Below are 19,334 nucleotides of genomic sequence, written 5' to 3'. Positions count from 1 at the left end.
CACAAGAGGGAAGATTTTGTTTTTAATTCAAATTTTTTTCATGTTTTCATAATTTTTCAAAATCAAATCTTTTTTAAATCATATATTTTCAATCATATATTTTCAAAATCAATTTCTTTCCATTTTTCAAAAATACTTGCTAACAATTAAAGATTTGATTCAACATTTCAAGTATGTTGCCTTTTCTGTTGAGAAAGGTTTAATGTCTGAATTATATCTTTTAAATTACTTGTTAGCCAAGTCATTAATTTTAAAAATCAAATCTTTTTAAATTATTTTTCAAATCATATCTTTTTAATCACATCTTTTTCAAAATAGTTTTCAATCATATCTTTTTTATTTCTAATTTCAAAATCTTTTTCAAAATCACTTTATTTCTTTCCCAACTTTAATTTTCGAAAATCATTCATCAAAATTTCAAAATTTCTTTTAATCATTTTAAAATCTTTTATTTAATTTTCGAAAGTTCTTCCCCTCGTCTCACATCCTTCTATTTAAGGATTGACACTCCTCCACTATCAATAATTCAAACTCTATCCCTCTTGATAAGTTTGAATTCTTCTACCTTCTCCTTCTATTCTTCTTTTCCTCTAACACCTCAAGGAATCTCTAACATAAAAGACTTCATACTTTCTTATTCTCTTCTCTTTCATATGAGCAGGAGCAAAGACAAAAGCATTCTTGTTGAGGCTGACCCTGAACCTGAAAAGACCTTGAAGTGAAAGCTAAGAGAAGCAAAAGTACAACTCTCTGGAGGGGACCTAACAAAAATCTTCAAACTAGAAAAAGATATGGCAACTGAAAACAACAACAATGCCAACAATGCAAGGAAGGTGCTGGGTGACTTTACTGTACCTACTCCCGACTTCTATGGGAGAAGCATCTCTATCCCTGCCATTGGAGCAAACAACTTTGAGCTTAAGCCTCAATTAGTTTCTCTAATGCAACAGAACTGCAAGTTTCATGGACTTCCATTGGAAGATCCTCATCAGTTCTTAGCTGAATTCTTGTAGATTTGTGACACTGTCAAGACCAATGGGGTTGACCCTGAGGTCTACAGACTTATGCTGTTCCCTTTTGCTGTAAGAGACAGAGCTAGGATATGGTTGGACTCACAACCTAAAGAAAGCCTGAACTCTTGGGAAAAGCTAGTCAATGCCTTCTTGGCAAAGTTTTTTCCACCTCAAAAATTGAGTAAGCTTAGAGTGGAAGTCCAAACCTTCAGACAGAAGGAAGGTGAATCCCTCTATGAAGCTTGGGAAATATAATAACAATTGATCAAAAAGTGTCCTTCTAACATGCTTTCTAAATGGAGCATCATAGGTGTCTTCTATGATGGTCTGTCTGAACTGTCCAAGATGTCATTGGACAGCTCTGCTGGAGGATCTCTTCATCTGAAGAAGACGCCTACAGAAGCTCAAGATCTCATTGAAATGGTTGCAAATAACCAATTCATGTACACTTCTGAAATGAATTCTGTGAACAATGGGACAAATCAGAAGAAAGGAGTTCTTGAGATTGATACTCTGAATGCCATATTGGCTCAGAACAAAATATTGACTCAGCAAGTCAATATGATTACTCAAAGTCTGTTTGGAATGCAAGCTGCACCAAGCAGTACTAAGGACGCTTCATCTGAAGAAGAAGCTTATGATCCTAAGAACCCATCAATGGAAGAGGTGAATTACATGGGAGAATTCTATGGAAACACCTATAATCCTTCATGGAGAAATCATCCAAATCTCTCATGGAAGGATCAACAGAGACCTCAACAAGGTTTCAACAACAATAATGGTGGAAGAAACAGGTTTAGCAATGGCAAGCCTTTTCCATCATCTTCTCAGCAACAGACAGAGAATTCTAAGCAGAGCCACTCTGACTTAGCAACCATGGTCTCTGATCTAATCAAAACCACTCAAAGTTTCATGACTGAAACAAGGTCCTCCATTAGAAACTTGGAGGCACAAGTGGGTCAGCTGAGTAAGAAAGTTACTGAACTCCCTCCTAGTACTCTTCCAAGCAATACAGAAGAGAATTCAAAAGGAGAGTGCAAGGCCATCAACATGGCCGAATTTGGAGAGGAGGAAGAGGCAGTGATCGCCACTGAGGAAGACCTCAATGGACGTCCATTGGCCTCCAATGAGTTCCCTAATAAGGAACCATGGGAATCTGAGGCTCACACTGAGACCATAGAGATTCCATTGGATTTACTTCTGCCATTCATGAGCTCTAATGAGTATTCTTCATCTGAAGAGGACGAAGATGTCACTGAAGAGTAAGTTGCTAAGTACCTTAGAGCAATCATGAAGCTAAATGACAAGTTATTTGGTAATGAGACTTGGGAGGATGAACCCCCTTTGCTCACCAAAGAACTGGATAACTTGACTAGGCAGAGATTACCTCAAAAGAGACAGGACCCTGGGAAGTTCTCAATATCTTGTACATTAGGCACCATGACCTTCGAGAAGGCTCTGTGTGACCTAGGGTCAAGCATAAACCTCATGCCTCACTCTGTAATAGAGAAGCTTGGGATCTTTGAGGTACAAGCTGCAAGAATCTCACTAGAGATGGCAGACAATTCAAGAAAACAAGCTTATGGACTTGTAGAGGATGTTCTGGTAAAGATTGAAGACCATTACATCCCTGCTGATTTCATAGTCCTAGAGACTGGGAAGTGCATGGATGAATCCATCATCCTTGGCAGACCCTTCCTAGCCACAGCAAAGGTTGTGATTGATGTTGACAGAGGAGAATTGATCATTCAAGTGAATGAAGAATCTTTTGTGTTTAAGGCTCGAGGATATCCCTCTGTAACCATGGAGAGGAAGCATGAAAAACTTCTCTCAAAACAGAGTCAAACAGAGCCACCACAGTCAAACTCTAAGTTTGGTGTTCGGAGGCCACAACCAAATTCTAAGTTTGGTGTTGAACCCCCACATTCAAACTCTAAGTTTGGTGTTGGGAGGTTCCAACATTACTCTGAACATCTGTGAGGCTCCATGAGGGCCCACTGTCAAGCTACTGACACTAAAGAAGCGCTTGTTGGGGGCAACCCAATGTTATATTTATCTATTTTCCATTGTTATTTTATGTTTTCTATAGGGTGATGATCATGTGAAGTCACAAAAACAATTGAAAAAGCAAAAACAGAATGAAAAATAGCACACCCTGGAGGAAAAACTTGCTGGCGTTTAAACGCCAGTAAGGGCAGCAAATGGGTGTTTAATGCCCAGTCTGGCACTATTCTGGGCGTTTAACGCCAGAAAAGGGCACCAGACTAGCGTTTAACGCCAGGAATGGGCAAGAAGCTGGCATTAAACGCCAGAAATAGGCAGCAGCCTAGCGTTTAACGCCAGGATTGGCAGAAAAGAGCGTTTTTGCACGCCACTTAGTGCAGGGATGAGATATCCTTGACACCTCAGGATCTGTGGACCTTACAGGATCCCCTCCTACCCCACCCCTCTCTCTCTTCTTCACCCATTCACCAATCACCTCAATACCTCTTCCCCAAAAAAAAACCCCTCACCTATCAAATCCCACCATTCTCTTCACCACTCACATCCATCCTTCATAAAACCCCACCTACCTCACTATTCAAATTTAAACCACTTTCCCTCCCAAACCCACCCATAATGTCCGAACCCTACCCCTCTCTCCACCCCTATATAAACCCTTCTTCACTCCTTCATTTTCACACAACCTAAACACTACTTCTCCCCCTCAGCCGAACCATAAAAGCCCCCTCCATCTCCTCTATTTCTTCTTCTTCTACTCTTTTCTTTCCTCTTTTGCTCGAGGACGAGCAAACCTTCTAAGTTTGGTGTGGTAAAAGCGTTGCTTTTTGTTTTTTCATAACCATTTACGGCACCTAAGGCCGGAGAAACCTCTAGAAAGAGGAAAGGGAAGGCAAAAGCTTCTACCTCCGAGTCATGGGAGATGGAGAGATTCATCTCAAGGGTGCATCAAGACCACTTCTATGAAGTTGTGGCCATGAAGAAGGTGATCCCCCAGGTCCCTCTCAAACTCAAAAAGTGTGAATATCCGGAGATCCGACATGAGATCCGAAGAAGAGGTTGGGAAGTTCTTACCAACCCCATTCAACAAGTCGGAATCTTAATGGTTCAAGAGTTCTATGCCAATGCATGGATCACCAAGAACCATGATCAAAGTGTGTACCCAGACCCAAAGAATTGGCTTACAATGGTTCGGAGGAAATGCTTAGATTTTAGTCCGGAAAATGTAAAGTTGGCATTCAACTTGCCCATGATGCAAGGAGATGAACACCCCTACACTAGAAGGGTCAACTTTGATCAAAGGTTGGACCAAGTCCTCATAGACATTTGTGAAGAGGGAGCTCAATGGAAGAGAGATTCAAGAGGGAAGCCGGTTCAACTAAGAAGGCATGACCTCAAGCCCGTGGCTAGGGGATGGTTGGAGTTTATCCAACGCTCAATCATTCCCACTAGCAACCGGTCCGAAGCTACTATAGACCGGGCTATCATGATTCGTAGCATCATGATTGGAGAGAAAGTAGAAGTTCATGAGGTTATATCCCAAGAAGTTTATAAGGTGGCGGACAAGTCCTCTACCTTGGCAAGGTTAGCCTTCCCTCATCTCATTTGTCACCTCTGTAATTTAGTTGGAATTAACATAAAGGGAGACATCCTTATTGATGAGGACAAGCCCATCACTAAGAAGAGGATGGAGCAAATAAGAGATCCCACTCATGGACATGAGGAAATTCCTCATCATGAAATCCCTGAGATGCCTCAAAGGATGCACTTTCCCCCACAAAACTATTGGGAGCAAATCAACACCTCCCTAGGAGAATTGAGTTCCAACATAGGACAACTAAGGGTGGAGCGCCAAGAACATTCCATCCTCCTCCATGAAATTAGAGAAGATCAAAGAATCATAAGAGAGGAGCAATGACAAACCCCATTTTGAGGGTTTATCTTGTGCTGATTTCAGGGGTCTTATCAATGATTCCACACACTTTCTATATGAAAGTACAAGATTTTGCATTCCTTTCCTAGTTTTGCCTCATGGATGAAAACATGCTTATTTTGTACTAAAATAGATACATTTCTAATCTTCTCTTGATGCCATTCGATGCCGTGACTTGTGTGTTAAGTGGTTTCAGGATATAGATAGGAATGGACCGGAAGAGAGAAGGAAGACGGATGCAAAGGAAAGAAGCATGAGAGTTGAGCCTTGGGAATTTCCGCATGGGCGCGTGCGCGCACCTGGCGCGTCCGCGCGGATGAGAGCAACGTGAAGCCGAGACTAAGAGCCAAGCCACGAGCCGGCTTGAGTAGCGGCCAAGCCAGGACCTTCATGGACGCGCACGCGTACATCACGCCTCCGCGCACTTCACAAGACGCCTCGACGGCGCGTGCGCGCACCTTGCGCGTGCGCGCCAATTCGCGAATATGATTTTTTTTAGAAGTCACGTGACTTAGGCGTGGAGGTAGTTAAGAATCCCACTTTTGGGGAAATGCTTTGGGGGAAAAGGCTTGAGAAGACCAAGGGAGCAGGGGTTAAGAGGACTTAGTTCATTTTCTAGAATGAGATTTTTTGGGAGGAGTTAGTTACACTTTTGGAGAAGAGAAGAGAGAGATTCCAAGCTTTTCCCTAGGGTTCATCTTCATTCAATTTCTGGATTTTCAGTGACTCTTTGGTGAGATCCATCACAATTCTCACTCCACTTTGTTCATGTCATAGATTTTCCTCTTCAATTTCAAGTAGTAGTTGTAATTGACCAATTCTCATAGATCTAGAATTCAATTTTGTAATTTTGGATTTCATCCATACTTTGAGAATTTGATTTCTATTGTTACTCTTTGAGACTTGTTGTTAGATCCTTGTGTTGCAATACTTTTAAGTCTACTTTTCTTTTTCATTTTATTATGGCTTTCCTTTTTGCTTATCACATGTTTGATAAAATGTCAACACTAGGTATGGAGTAGAATTTTTACACTTGGCATAGGGTTTGGTCATTGGAAGAAGTTGAATAGTTATATCAATAGTTGATTTGGAATTAGGGATTGCTAGTTGGCTTGGAGTGCACTAAAGCTAGATTCCCATGAGGTGAAGCTAGGACTTGTGACTCAAGTTGATTGTTTTCATTTGATTTTCCTCTATACTTAGGGGATAACTAAATGAAGCAAGGCCTAATTGTTGTCAACATTGAATGAACTATAAGGATAGAAATTCTAATGCCAACCCTAAGCCAAGTCTTTTTGATAATTGATTGTTGTTTCTCATTGTTTTGCTAAAACCTTCAAAGAATTTCAACAAAGCTTACTAAACCAATAAGATGCACACTTTGGCAATTCCAAGGGAGAACGACTCGGGAGACTAATACTCTCGGATATAGATTGTAGATTTGTTTGATGATGGAATTTACGTCGGTTTAGACTATACTACGATTGATCACTTGATAATTTCTATACCGGCAAAAATTCCTTTGTCAAGCAACAAAGGCAAGGAAGAGACATTGAGGAGCTCAAGCACTCCATAAGATCTTCAAGAGGAAGAACAAGTCGCCATCACTAAGGTGGACCCGTTCTTTAATCTCCTTGTTCTTTATTTTTCTGTTTTTCGAAAATTATGCTTTATGTTTTATTTATGTTTGTGTCTTATGATCATTAGTGTATTAGTGTCTATGCCTTAAAGTTATGAATGTCCTATGAATCCATCACCTTTCTTAAATGAAAAATGTTCTTAATTGAAAAAGAGAAGAATTGCATGAATTTCGAATTTTATAACAGATTAATTATTTTGATGTGGTGGCAATACTTTTGACTTCTGAATGTATGCTTGAACAGTGCATATGTCTTTTGAATTTGTTGTTCATGAATGTTAAAATTGTTGGCTCTTGAAAGAATGATGAAAAAGGAGACATGTTACTAAGGATCTGAAAAATCATAAAAATGATTCTTGAAGCAAGAAAAAGCAGTGAATTCAAAAAAAAAAAAAAGAGAGCAAGCAGAAAAAGCCAATAGCCCTTTAAACCAAAAGGCAAGGGTAAAAATAAAAAGGATCCAAGGCTTTGAGCATCAGTGGATAGGAGGGCCCACAGGAATAATATCCTGGCCTAAGCGGCTAAACCAAGCTGTCCCTAACCATGTGTTTGTGGCGTGAAGGTGTCAAGTGAAAACTTGAGACTGAGCGGTTAAAGTCGTGATCCAAAGCAAAAAGAGTGTGCTTAAGAACCCTGGACACCTCTAATTAGGGACTCTAGCAAAGTTGAGTCACAATCTGAAAGGGTTCACCCATTTATGTGTCTGTGGCATGGATGTATCCGGTGGTAATACTGGAAAACAGAGTGCTTTAGGCCACGGCCAAGACTCATAAAGTAGCCGTGTTCAAGAATCATCATACGTAACTAGGAGAATCAATAACACTATCCGGATTCTGAGTTCCTATAGAAGCCAATCATTCTGAACTTCAAATGATAAAGTGAGATGCCAAAATTGTTCAGAGGCAAAAAGCTAAAAGCCCCGCTCATCTAATTAATACTGATCTTCATAGATGTTTTTGGAATTCATTCTATATTCTATTCATTTTATCCTATTTGATTTTTAGTTGCTTGGGGACAAGCAACAATTTAAGTTTGGTGTTGTGATGAGTGGATAATTTATACGCTTTTTTGCATTGTTTTTAGTATGTTTTTAGTATGTTTTAGTTAGTTTTTATTATATTTTTATTAGTTTTTATTTAAAATTCACTTTTCTGGACTTTACTATGAGTTTGTGTGTTTTTCTGTGATTTCAAATATTTTCTGGCTGAAATTGAGGGACCTGAGCAAAAATCTGATTTAGAGGTTGAAAAGGACTGCAGATGCTGTTGGATTCTGACCTCCCTGCACTCGAAGTGGATTTTCTGGAGCTACAAAACTTCAAATGGTGCGCTCTCAATTGTGTTGGAAAGTAAACCTCCAGGGCTTTCCAGCAATATATAATTGTCCACACTTTGCATGAGCTTTGACGACATAAAATAGCGTCAAAACGCCAGCTCTCTGGACTTTTCTAGCGTCAAAACGCCAGAACTGGCATAAAAGTTGGAGTTAAATGCCCAAACTAGCATCAAAGCTGGTGTTTAACTCCAAGGAAGACCTCTATACATGAAAACTTCAATGCTCAGCCCAAGCACACACCAAGTCGGCCCGAAAGTGGATTTCTGCATCATTTACCTACTTCTATAAACCCTAGTAGCTAGTTTCATTATAAATAGAACTTTTTACTATTGTACTAGGGAACTTTTTTCCTATTTTTGAATTCACATGTCATCTGGGGAGGCTGGCCATTCGGCCATGCCTAGACCTTGTTCTTATGTATTTTCAACGGTGGAGTTTCTACACACCATAGATTAAGGGTGTGGAGCTCTGCTTTTCCTTGAGTATTAATGCAATTACTACTACTTTCTATTCAATTCATGCTTATTCTTATTCTAAGATATTTGCTTGCACTTCAACCTAATGAATCTGATGATCCGTGACACTCATCACTATTCTCAACTTATGAACGCGTGCCTGATAACCACTTTCGTTCTACCTTAGATCAAGCGTATATCTCTTAGCCTCTATTCCAAAAGATCGGAGTCTTCGTGGTATAAGCTAGAATTATTGGCGGCCATTTCTGAGATCCGGAAAGTCTAAACCTTGTCTGTGGTATTCCGAGTAGGATCTGGGAAGGGATGACTGTGACGAGCTTCAAACTCGTGAATGTTGGGCGTAGTGACAGACGCAAAAGGATCACTCGATTCTATTCCAACATGATCGAGAACCGACAGATGATTAGCCGTGCGGTGACAACGCATTTGGACCATTTTCACTAAGAGGACGGGAAGTAGCCATTGACAACGGTGATGCCCTACATACAGCTTGCTATGGAAAGGAGTATGAAGGATTGGATGGAGGCAGTAGGAAAGCAGAGATTTAACAGGAACAAAGCATCTATATGCACTTATCTGAAATTCTTACCAATGAATTACATAAGTATCTCTATATTTACTTTATGTTTTATTTATCTTTTTAATTATTAAAACTCCATAACCATTTTAATCCGCCTGACTGAGATTTATAAGGTGACCATAGCTTGCTTCAAGCTCACAATCTCCGTGGGATCGACCCTTACTCACGTAAGGTTTATTACTTGGACGACCCAGTGCACTTGCTGGTTAGTTGTGCAAAGTTGTGAAAAAGAGTTGAGATTACAATTGTGCGTACCAAGTTATTGGCGCCATTGTGTATCATAATTTCGTGCACCACCTGCTGTCTCCGATCAATAGATTGTAGTAACTCAACATTAGAAGATGAAGAGGGATAAGCGATCTGAGGGTTCTGTTGAGATGCTTGGGGCTGCCTTAGATGAGGTGCTCTGTAAGCCTGATTCTGATTCTGCTATCTGATGTTGTTATTGTTATTCCACCTCTGGTTTCCATTGTTATATCTTCCTCCTCTGTTATGATTGTCCCTCCAACCATGGTTAGAATTATCGCTCCAACCTTGGGTGGAATTGTCCTGCCATCCATGGTTGTAGCTGCCACCTTGATCGTATCCTTGATTTGGGCGGTCATAGAAGTTATGAGTGGCTGCCACAGTGTTGTCTTCCTGTTGGAGCTGCGGACATTCATCAGTATAATGACTATAATCAGCACAGATCCCGCATACTCTTTGTGGAACCAACTGTTGGCTTTGTTGTAGTCGGGAAGGCTGAGCTTGCTGAGCTTGTTGTTGACTCAAATGTATCTGCTTCAGTAAGTTGGTCATTTCACATATACTATGAGTTAGAGCAGTAGTCTCTCTGCTAGAGGATACCTCTGCAACAGGTTTTGAGAGGCTTTGCCTCTGCCTGTAATTCCTAGTGGATTTAGCTAAGTCGCTGATCAATTGCCATGCTTCATCAGTGGTCTTGTACTTTTTCATAGACCCATTGCTAGCACCTTCCAATGTGGTCTTATCTTGAGGCTTCATACCCTGTGTGAAGTAGCCGAGCAACACCAACTTGTCAATCATGTGGTGGGGACATGCTTCCATAAGATTGTTGAAGCGCTCCCAATATTCGTAGAGAGTCTCGGATTCGCCTTGAATAATCATGGAAATTTCTTTCCTCAATCTATCAGTAACTTCAGCTGGAAAGTTTTTTTCCAAAAATTCTCTTCTAAGCATATCCCAGTTAGCAACAGTCGCTCCAAGTTGAGTGTAGTACCACTCTCTCGCCTTTCCCTCAAGAGAGAACGGGAAGGCTTTTAACAGAATAGAAGTTTCATCTGTACCATCACGCTTAACAGTATAATAGGCTGTCTGGAAATCCCTAAGGTGCTTGATAGGCTCTTGAGCAGGTAAGCCATGAAACTTGGGCATCAAGTTGAGTAGCACAGTCTTTAGTTCGAAATCTGTAGCCACCACTAGGTGATGCGCTTGATATGATTGCAGTGTAAAATCTAGGGCTCCAGCTTCCTGGATAGTAACTCTCCTATGTGCTGCCATGTTACCTGTACGTGACTCAACCGAATCAGTAGTAGAGGAGCTTGTTTCTTCCTCAAATCGCAGTTTAGATTCGTCCTTAGATAAGAATGGTGAATCGATGACAATCACTTCACCACCCTCAGAGGCTAACCGACGTCGAGCTCGCCTAATACGTGAAATAATTCTTTCAATTTCAGGATCAAAAGCGGCTAAGCTCGAATCAGGCAATGAACGCGTCATTCAACGGAAGAAACATAAAGCTCATAGTGACAAAGACAAAATAAAATAAAATGCAAATAAATAGATTTCAACCAATAAATTAGCACTCTATTGCAACTCCCCGGCAACGGCGCCAAAAATTGACATGGCGGAAATTGGTAGATTAAGAAATTAATATAAGAGATACGTTGCAAGTACAATTCTTGACCAACAAAAATCCGCTCATCAATTTAGAAGGGTTGTCACAAAATTAGAATAAAAATACTGGGACTATGAGTCCCAGGTCATCTCCCAATGAGTTGCAGAAAGATGTGCTATTTTATTAATCCAAGGTTTCCCAAAATGTTTTTTTTTTTTGAGTTTGATAAATAGGAAATTAAATCAGAGAGTTTATGTAATTCAAATAAAAGCCATGACCGGGAGAAGATTAATCGAAAGTTCTATCCTTGTTGGATTTCTCTCAAGATCAATTGATAATTGAAGGTTATTTCTACTTAGTTATCCTTTACTGAGTAAAGGAAAGTCAAGTAAGTTGGAAGTCTACTTCCATTCACAAGTTCTAATCCTCTCCCTTGGGAAGGATTAGTGTTAGTGACTAGAGAGCCAGCCAACAATAAACCCAATTACAATTTAGCTCTTGAGTATTCCAACTCAAGGTTCTCCTTTTAATCAACTCCCAATCAAGTTAGAGGACTACTCCACTATCATGAATGTTAACTTCACAAAATTAGATAGGGAAATAAAGAAAGACATGATAAACAATAATCAAAAAGATCAATTAAAATTAAAATGGTTCTTGTATTAATAAATTATAAAAATAATCCAATTGTAACTCTGGACAAATTAAGGATATGAAAGAGTAAGCGAAAAGTAAGAAAACAAACTAGTATGATAAAGTCTTGGCAGCGATAATAACTCTTCTCAATATTCCAATCCAAAAAGCAATAAAACAAAATTCTAAGAACTATGAATGTGTAGAGAGAAAACCTAGAGGAGGAGTAAAATTAGATCTTCAAAACTAAAAACTAAAATTATGTGGAATGAGAATCGTCCTTAGTCTCTGCATGTTCCCTGGCTCTAATCTGCATTTCTGGGCCGAAAACTAGGTTAAAACGTGGCCCAAAATCCACGCCAGCAATTTCTGTAAATTCTGCAGATCGCGCACGTCATGCGATCGAGTCGTCCACGCGTTCGCGTCATCTAGCATTTTTCCTTTCCATGCGTGCGCGTCGTCCACGCATTCGCGTCACTCGTGCAGATCCCAATCCATGCGCTCGCGTCAGGCACAGGTTTGCTCCGCTGTGATTTTCTCCAATTTGTGCGGATGCGTGAGCCATTCTTTTGTTCCTTCCATTTTTGCAAGCTTCCTCTCCATTCTCTAAGCCATTCCTGCCTTATGAAGCTTGAAACACTTAACGCACAGATCACGGCATCGAATGGTATAAAGTAGAATAAAAATAAACAATTAAAAGATCTTTTGGAAGCAAGTTTTTAATCATAGAACAATTTTGGGAAGGAATTGTAAATACATGTAAATCATATGAATAAGTGGGTGCAGACTTGATAAAACCACATAATTAGGCACAATATAAATCATAAAATAATGGTTTATTATTGAGGCTTTCGTTGATCCTTCCATGAGAAATTTGGATGATTTCTCCATGAAGGATTATAGGTGTTTCCATAGGCTTTACCCATGTAATTCACCTCTACCATTGCAAGGTTCTCAGGATCATAAGATTCTTCTTCAGAAGATGCTTCTTTAGTACTGTTGGATGCATTTTTCAATCCATTCAGACTCTGAGAAATCATATTGACTTGCTGAGTCAACATTTTTTTCTGAGCCAATATGGCATTCAGAGCATCAATTTCAAGAACTCCCTTCCTCTGAGGAGTCCCATTACTCACAGGATTCCTTTTAGAGGCGTACATGAACTGGTTATTTGCAACTATTTCAATGAGTTCCTAAGCTTCTGCAGGCGTTTTCTTCAGGTGAATAGATCTACCTGCAGAATGGTCCAATGACATCTTAGACAATTTAGACAGACCATCATAGAATATATCCAGGATGGTCCATTCTGAGAGCATGTCAGAAGGATACTTTTTAGTCAGTTGCTTGTATCTTTCCCAAGCTTCATAGAGGGATTCACCTTCTTTCTGTCTGAAGGTTTGAACATCCACTCTAAGCTTGCTCAGCTTTTGAGGAGGAAAGAATTTGGCTAAGAAAGCCGTGACCAGCTTATCCCAAGAGTTCATGCCATTTCTAGGTTGAGAGTCCAACCATATTCTAGCTCTGTCTCTTATAGCAAAAGGGAAAAGCATAAGCTTATAGACCTCAGGATCAACTCCATTGGTCTTAACAGTATCATAAATCTGCAAGAATTCAATTAAGAACTGAAAAGGATCTTCTGATGGAAGTCCATGAAACTTGCAATTCTGTTGCATTAGAGAAACTAATTGAGGCTTTAGCTCAAAGTTGTTTGCTCCAATGGCAGGGATTGAGATGCTTCTTCCATGGAAGTTGGAATTTGGTGCAGTAAAGTTACCAAGCACCTTCCTTGCATTGTTGTTGTTGGGTTCGGCTGCCATATCCTTTTCCTGTTTGAAAATTTTAGTTAGGTCCTCTTCAGACTACTTTGCTTTAGCTGCTCTTAGCTTCCTCTTCAAGGTCCTTTCAGGTTCATGATCAGCTTCAACAAGAATGTCTTTTTCCTTGTTCCTGCTCATATGAGAGAGAAGAAAACAAAGAGAGTATGGAATCCTCTATGTCACAGTAGAGAGATTCCTTTATGTGAGTAGAAGAGGAGAAGAATAAGAATGAGGAAAGAAAGAGAAAAATTCGAACTCAGAGAAAGGGAGAGGGTTCGAATTTTTTATGAGTGCAGGAGAAGTGTTTGTAAATAAATAAAATAAATAGAAGGAGAGAGGGGGGAGTTTTCGAAAATTAGAGAGTAGTTTTGAAAAAGATAAGAATTTTAAAATCAAACAAAAAGTTAAGCAGTTAATTTAAAAAGATGTGAAAATCAATTTTTAAAAGATAAGAAGTTAGAAAAGATTTGATTAAAAAGATATGATTGAAATTTATTGTGAAAAAGATTTGAAAAAGAAATTTAGAAAGATTTGATTTTGAAAATTAAAGTTAATGACTTGACTAACAAGAAACTAAAAGATATGATTATAGAATTTAAAGGTTGAATCTTTCTTAACAAGAAAGTAGCAAACTTGAAATTTTTGAATCAATCACATTAATTTTTAGTAAAGTTTTTGAAAATTTGAAATGAAATTAAGAAAAAGAATTTGAAAAACAATTTTTAAAATTTTCAAAAAATAAAGGAAAAAATGAAAAAGATTTGATTTTGAAAAAGATTTTGAAAAGATAAATATTTCAAATTGAAATCTTGACTTGACTAACAAGAAACAACTTATTTTAAAAATTTTTGACCAAGTCAACCCAAAGATTTCAAAATTTATGAGTGAAATAAGGAAAAGATATTTTTTTTATTTTTGACTTTTTAATGAGGAAAGAAAAAAACCACAAAATGACTCAACACATAAAAATTTTGGATTAAAACAAAAGATGCATGCAAGAACACTATGAATGTCAAGATGAACACCAAGAACACTTTGAAGATCATGATGAACATCAAGAACTTATTTTTGAAAAATTTTCAAGAAAAGAAAACATGCAAGACACCAAACTTAGAAATTTTCAATGTTTAAACTCTAAGGATTCAAGAATGCATACGAAAAATAAGAAAAGACGCAAAACAAGAAAATATGAAGATCAAACAAGGAGACTCATTAAGAACAACTTGAAGATCATGAAGAATGCAATGCATGAGTTTTCGAAAATTTTTTAGAAAAATTAAAACATGCAATTGACACCAAACTTAAAAATTGACTCTAGACTCAAACAAGAAACACAATATTTTTTTATTTATTTTCTTTTTTGGTTTTTATGATTTTATTAAATCTTTTTGGATTTTTTGAAAATTATTTTTAGAAAAATGAAAAAGAGAAAAATTTTTTGAAAGATTTTTGAAAATTTTTTTGAAAATAAAATAAAGGTTGAAACAAGAAGAAAATTACCTAATCTGAGCAACAAGATGAACCGTCAGTTGTCCAAACTCGAACAATCCCCGGCAACGGCACCAAAAACTTGGTGCACGAAATTGTGATCTCAATGGCGCCAACAACTTGGTACGCACAATTGTAATCTCAACTCTTTTTCGCAACTTCGCACAACTAACCAGCAAGTGCACTGGGTCGTCTGAGTAAGGGTCGATCCCACAGAGATTGTCGGCCTGAAGCAAGCTATGGTCATCTTGTAAATCTCAGTCAGGCATATTCAAATGGTTTTGGAGTTTTGATAATTAAAAGATAAATAAACATAAAATAAAGATAGAGAAACTTATGTAATTCATTGGTGGGAATTTCAGATAAGCGTATGGAGATGCGTTGTTCCTTCTGAATCTCTACTTTCCTACTGCCTTCATCCAATCCTTCATACTCCTTTCTATGGCAAGCTGTATGTAGGAGGATCACCGTTGTCAATGGCTACCGTCCGTCCTCTCAGTGAAAATGGTCCAGCTACGGGTTACGTAGGGCTAATCATCTGTCGGTTCTCACTTGTGTTGGAATAGGATCCAGTGATCCTTTTGCATTGTCACTATGCCCAACAGTCATGAGTTTGAAGCTCGTCACAGTCATCCCATCCCAGATCCTACTCGGAATACCACAGACAAGGTTTAGACTTTCCGGAACTCAAGAATGCTGCCAATTGGTTTTAGCTTATACCACGAAGACTCTGATCTCAAGGAATTGAAGGCTCTGTTGTCAGGAGAGGCAATCAAACGCATGGACCAGGAATCCAAGAGATACACACTCTAGCTTTCACATGTAGAATGAAAGTGTTTGTTAGGCACGCGTTCATAAGTGAGAACGGTGATGAGTGTCACGGATTATCACATTCATCAGGTTGAAGTGCGAGTGAACATCTTAGAATAAGAATAAGCTTGAATTGAATAGAAAAACAGTAGTAATTGCATTAATACTCGAGGTACAGCAGAGCTCCACAACTTAATCTATGGTGTGTAGAAACTCCACCGTTGAAAATACATAAGTGATAATGGTGTTCATTGGCTTTGACCCCAGAGAGGGAATCAGAATAACCAAGACCTAGGTCTAAGGACTAAACGTCCAAAGATGATCTAAGGATAATCCAAATATGTGAGTACAATAGTAAAAAGTTCTATTTATACTAAACTAGTTACAAGGGTTACAGAAATAAGTAAATGATGCAGAAATCCACTTCCGGGCCCACTTGGTGTGTGCTTGGGCTGAGCATTAAAGCTTTCGTGTGTAGAGACTTTTCTTGGAGTTAAACGCCAGCTTTTATGCCAGTTTGGGCGTTTAACTGCAGCTTCTATCCTGTTTCTGGCGTTTAATGCCAGAATAGGGCAGGAAGTTGGCGATTGAACGCTAGTTTTCGTCATCAAAACGCGAGCAAAGTATGGACTATTATATATTGCTGGAAAGCCCTGTATATCTACTTTCCAATGGAGTTGAGAGTGCGCCATTTGGGTTTCTGTATCTCCAAAAATTCATTTCCAGTGCAGGGATGTCAGAATCCAACAGCATTAGTAGTCCTTTTTTAGCCTCTGAATCAGATATTTGCTCAGGTCCCTCAATTTTAGCTAGAAAATACCTGAAATCACAAAAAAACACACAAACTCATAGTAAAGTCTAGAAATGTGAATTTTGCTTAAAAACTAATAAATTATACTTAAAAGTAGCTAGATCCTACTAAAAACTACCTAAAAACAATGCCAAAAAGCGTATAAATTATCCGCTCATCACATATCATGGTTGAAGACTTTGAAGGGGATGATCAAGAGACGGATTCAATCATTGATGAATTCTTATCTACCATTGAATCCTCTCCCATTGAACTTGACATGGAGATTAAAGAAGAAGAAGCACAACCTCCCATGCCCTTGGTGAGCACTGAAGAAGAGATTGAATTGGAAGAAAGCTACCAAGAGGAAGAGGTTGATATTGAAGAAGCTTGCAAAGAGGTGGAAGTTGTCAAGGAAGAGCTCAAGGGAATGGAGCTTGAATTTACCTTGCCAAAGCTGTTGGAGACCTCTCCCCCAAAGCCATTACCATCAAATACAACCTTCAAATGGGTAAAATTCTTATCCTCAACTTTTACTTTCCCAGTTGAATATGGGCTACTTGAGACAGATGGTCAACTTAGAGCTCTTTGTGGCTTTAAGAGTAAGAGGGAGATGGTTAGTGATTGAAAACACAGTCCTAGGTTCATTGTGGTGGGGAGCTCACGGCTGAATTATCATGGATGGAAGAATACTAAATTGTATGGGTCTAGGAAGTTGTTTGGCCGCTTCAGTGAGAATTCAGACTGCTTGCCACCCGGATGGAACAATATTGCTCAACAAGAAGATGGGTTCAAAAGCAAGATTTGGGACCCCGGAATTCATCCTAGCAATCAACACTCTTGGGACCTTGTCACTTACTTTAGCTTGCTTGAAGGCTCATTGCGCCTAGTTTGGGATCCCAGAGGCCATTGGAATTACAAACATTGGTGGAGATTCCAGGATGAGTTCAAGTATAAGCCACCATGACAGGGAGCTCACCAAATATCCAACTTAAGGACTTTAACTAAAAGTGCTAGGTGGGAGACAACCCACCATGGTATACTCGTTCTTTTTCAGTCTTAGTTTTATTTTGTTTTGTTTTATTTTATTCTATTTTTAGTGTTCATTCATAATTTCTGCATATTCACCTACATTTGCATCTGCATACTGCATATAAACAATTTCACGTGACACGACAACATCCCGACGCATCCGTGTCATATGTGCCTTGGGAAGAGAAGAGAATTTTACAGAAAGTCGTGCGAAAGCGTGGCTGGAGGTGTGCCTTTGGCACAAATATGCCCACGCAACCGCATCACTGACGTGTCCGCGTCATGTGGAAAAAGACCTCCCACGTGTCTGCATCACCCACGCGAACGCGTGCCCCAAAAATCGACGTAAAAAGGGGGTGTATGGCAGAATGTTAGGCTAGAATGGGGCTGAAATCGTGCTAGAAACACAAGCCCTACCACGCGAACACGTGCCCCACGCGAACGTGTGCCCCACGCGTCCGCGTCAGTTTTCCCACGCGAGGCCATCATTTGATTATTAGCTCACTTATCCCCGAAAAGCCTACCCTTTCAATCACCTTTGTTAGCCACCTTGAGCCTTTTATCCCCATTTGTTTAATATTTTACCACATCACTAGCCTTAAGCAGAAAAACAAATTAAATACCCCAATTGAATCTTTGGTTAGCTTAAGATAGAGGTTGTGCATCAACTAAGTGTGGAGAAACTGTGGGAACATGGGTTAATAAGGGAATGTATCATGTTTCTAATTTATTTGAATATTGGGCATTTAGGAACCTACTCATGAAAAACCAAAATAATTAAATAATGGAAAATCCATGTGCATTGATAAGTTATGTTTATTTATCTACACAAAAAAAATCCAAAAATATTCAATAAATAAGTAAATAAATAAGGGGACAAAAATACCCCAAAGTTAAGCCTTAATAGAAAGATCAATGCACATGTGATAAAGAAATATAAAAAATTTGGTACATGAGTATGTGGTACAAAAGTGGGAATTATGGGTAGCTAGGTGTGATTTTTAGAATTACATAGAGTATGTGTGTGTGTTAGGTAAGAGCTTAGGTTAGTCAAAGATTCATATTATAGCTCACTTGGCCATACATATATCCTTACCTTTACCTCAGCCCCATTACAACCCTGAAAAGACCTCATGATGTTTGCATTGGTATGCTAAATATTTGTTGATTGGTTAGATGAAGAACAAGGTTGAGAAAGCATGACTAGGGAAGAGTAGAGTGATTGACCCTAGACACTTGAGAGTTATAGTGATATACACTACTAGTAAGGGTTCAGTGCTTGATTCTATGTTCCCTGCTTTCATGAGCTATCTTCTTACAAGTTTACTTGTTTTCATTGTATAATTTGAATTAGTGGAATTTGGTTTGTATTTGTCTTGGAGAACTTGTTTGCTTTTAACCAAGTAGATAGAGACGTCTTAGCATATAGTTGCAATCACATTCATAGGTTCCATTGCTTGAGTCTTGCTTTTTCCCTACTCATTTATTTTATCTCCTTAAGCTAAGCATGAGGACATGCTAATGTTTAAGTGTGGAGAGGTTGATAAACCACTATTTTATGGTTTATATTGTGTTTAATTGAATGGTTTTTATCAAATTCTTGCCCACTTATTCATATGATTTTCATGATTTCACAATTCCTTCCTAGTTTAGTTCTACGGTTGAAAACTTGCTTCCTAGAGATCTTTTAATTACGTATTTTAATTCTCCTTTATACCATTCAATGTCGTGATCCGTGTGTTAAGTATTTCAGGCTTCATAGGGCAGGAATGGCTTAGAGAATGGAGAGGAAGCTTGCAAAAATGGAAGGAACACAAGAAAGTAAGGAGATGACCAGCAAACACCGACGCGCACGCATGGCTCACGCGATCGTGCGAAATGGAGAAAATCGTAGTGACGCGTTCGCGTGCCTGACGCGAACGCGTGGATTGG

The sequence above is a fragment of the Arachis stenosperma genome, chromosome 9, assembly GCF_014773155.1.
Source record: "Arachis stenosperma cultivar V10309 chromosome 9, arast.V10309.gnm1.PFL2, whole genome shotgun sequence".
Taxonomy (NCBI): Eukaryota; Viridiplantae; Streptophyta; class Magnoliopsida; order Fabales; family Fabaceae; genus Arachis; species Arachis stenosperma.
This window is presented reverse-complemented; position numbering follows the sequence as displayed.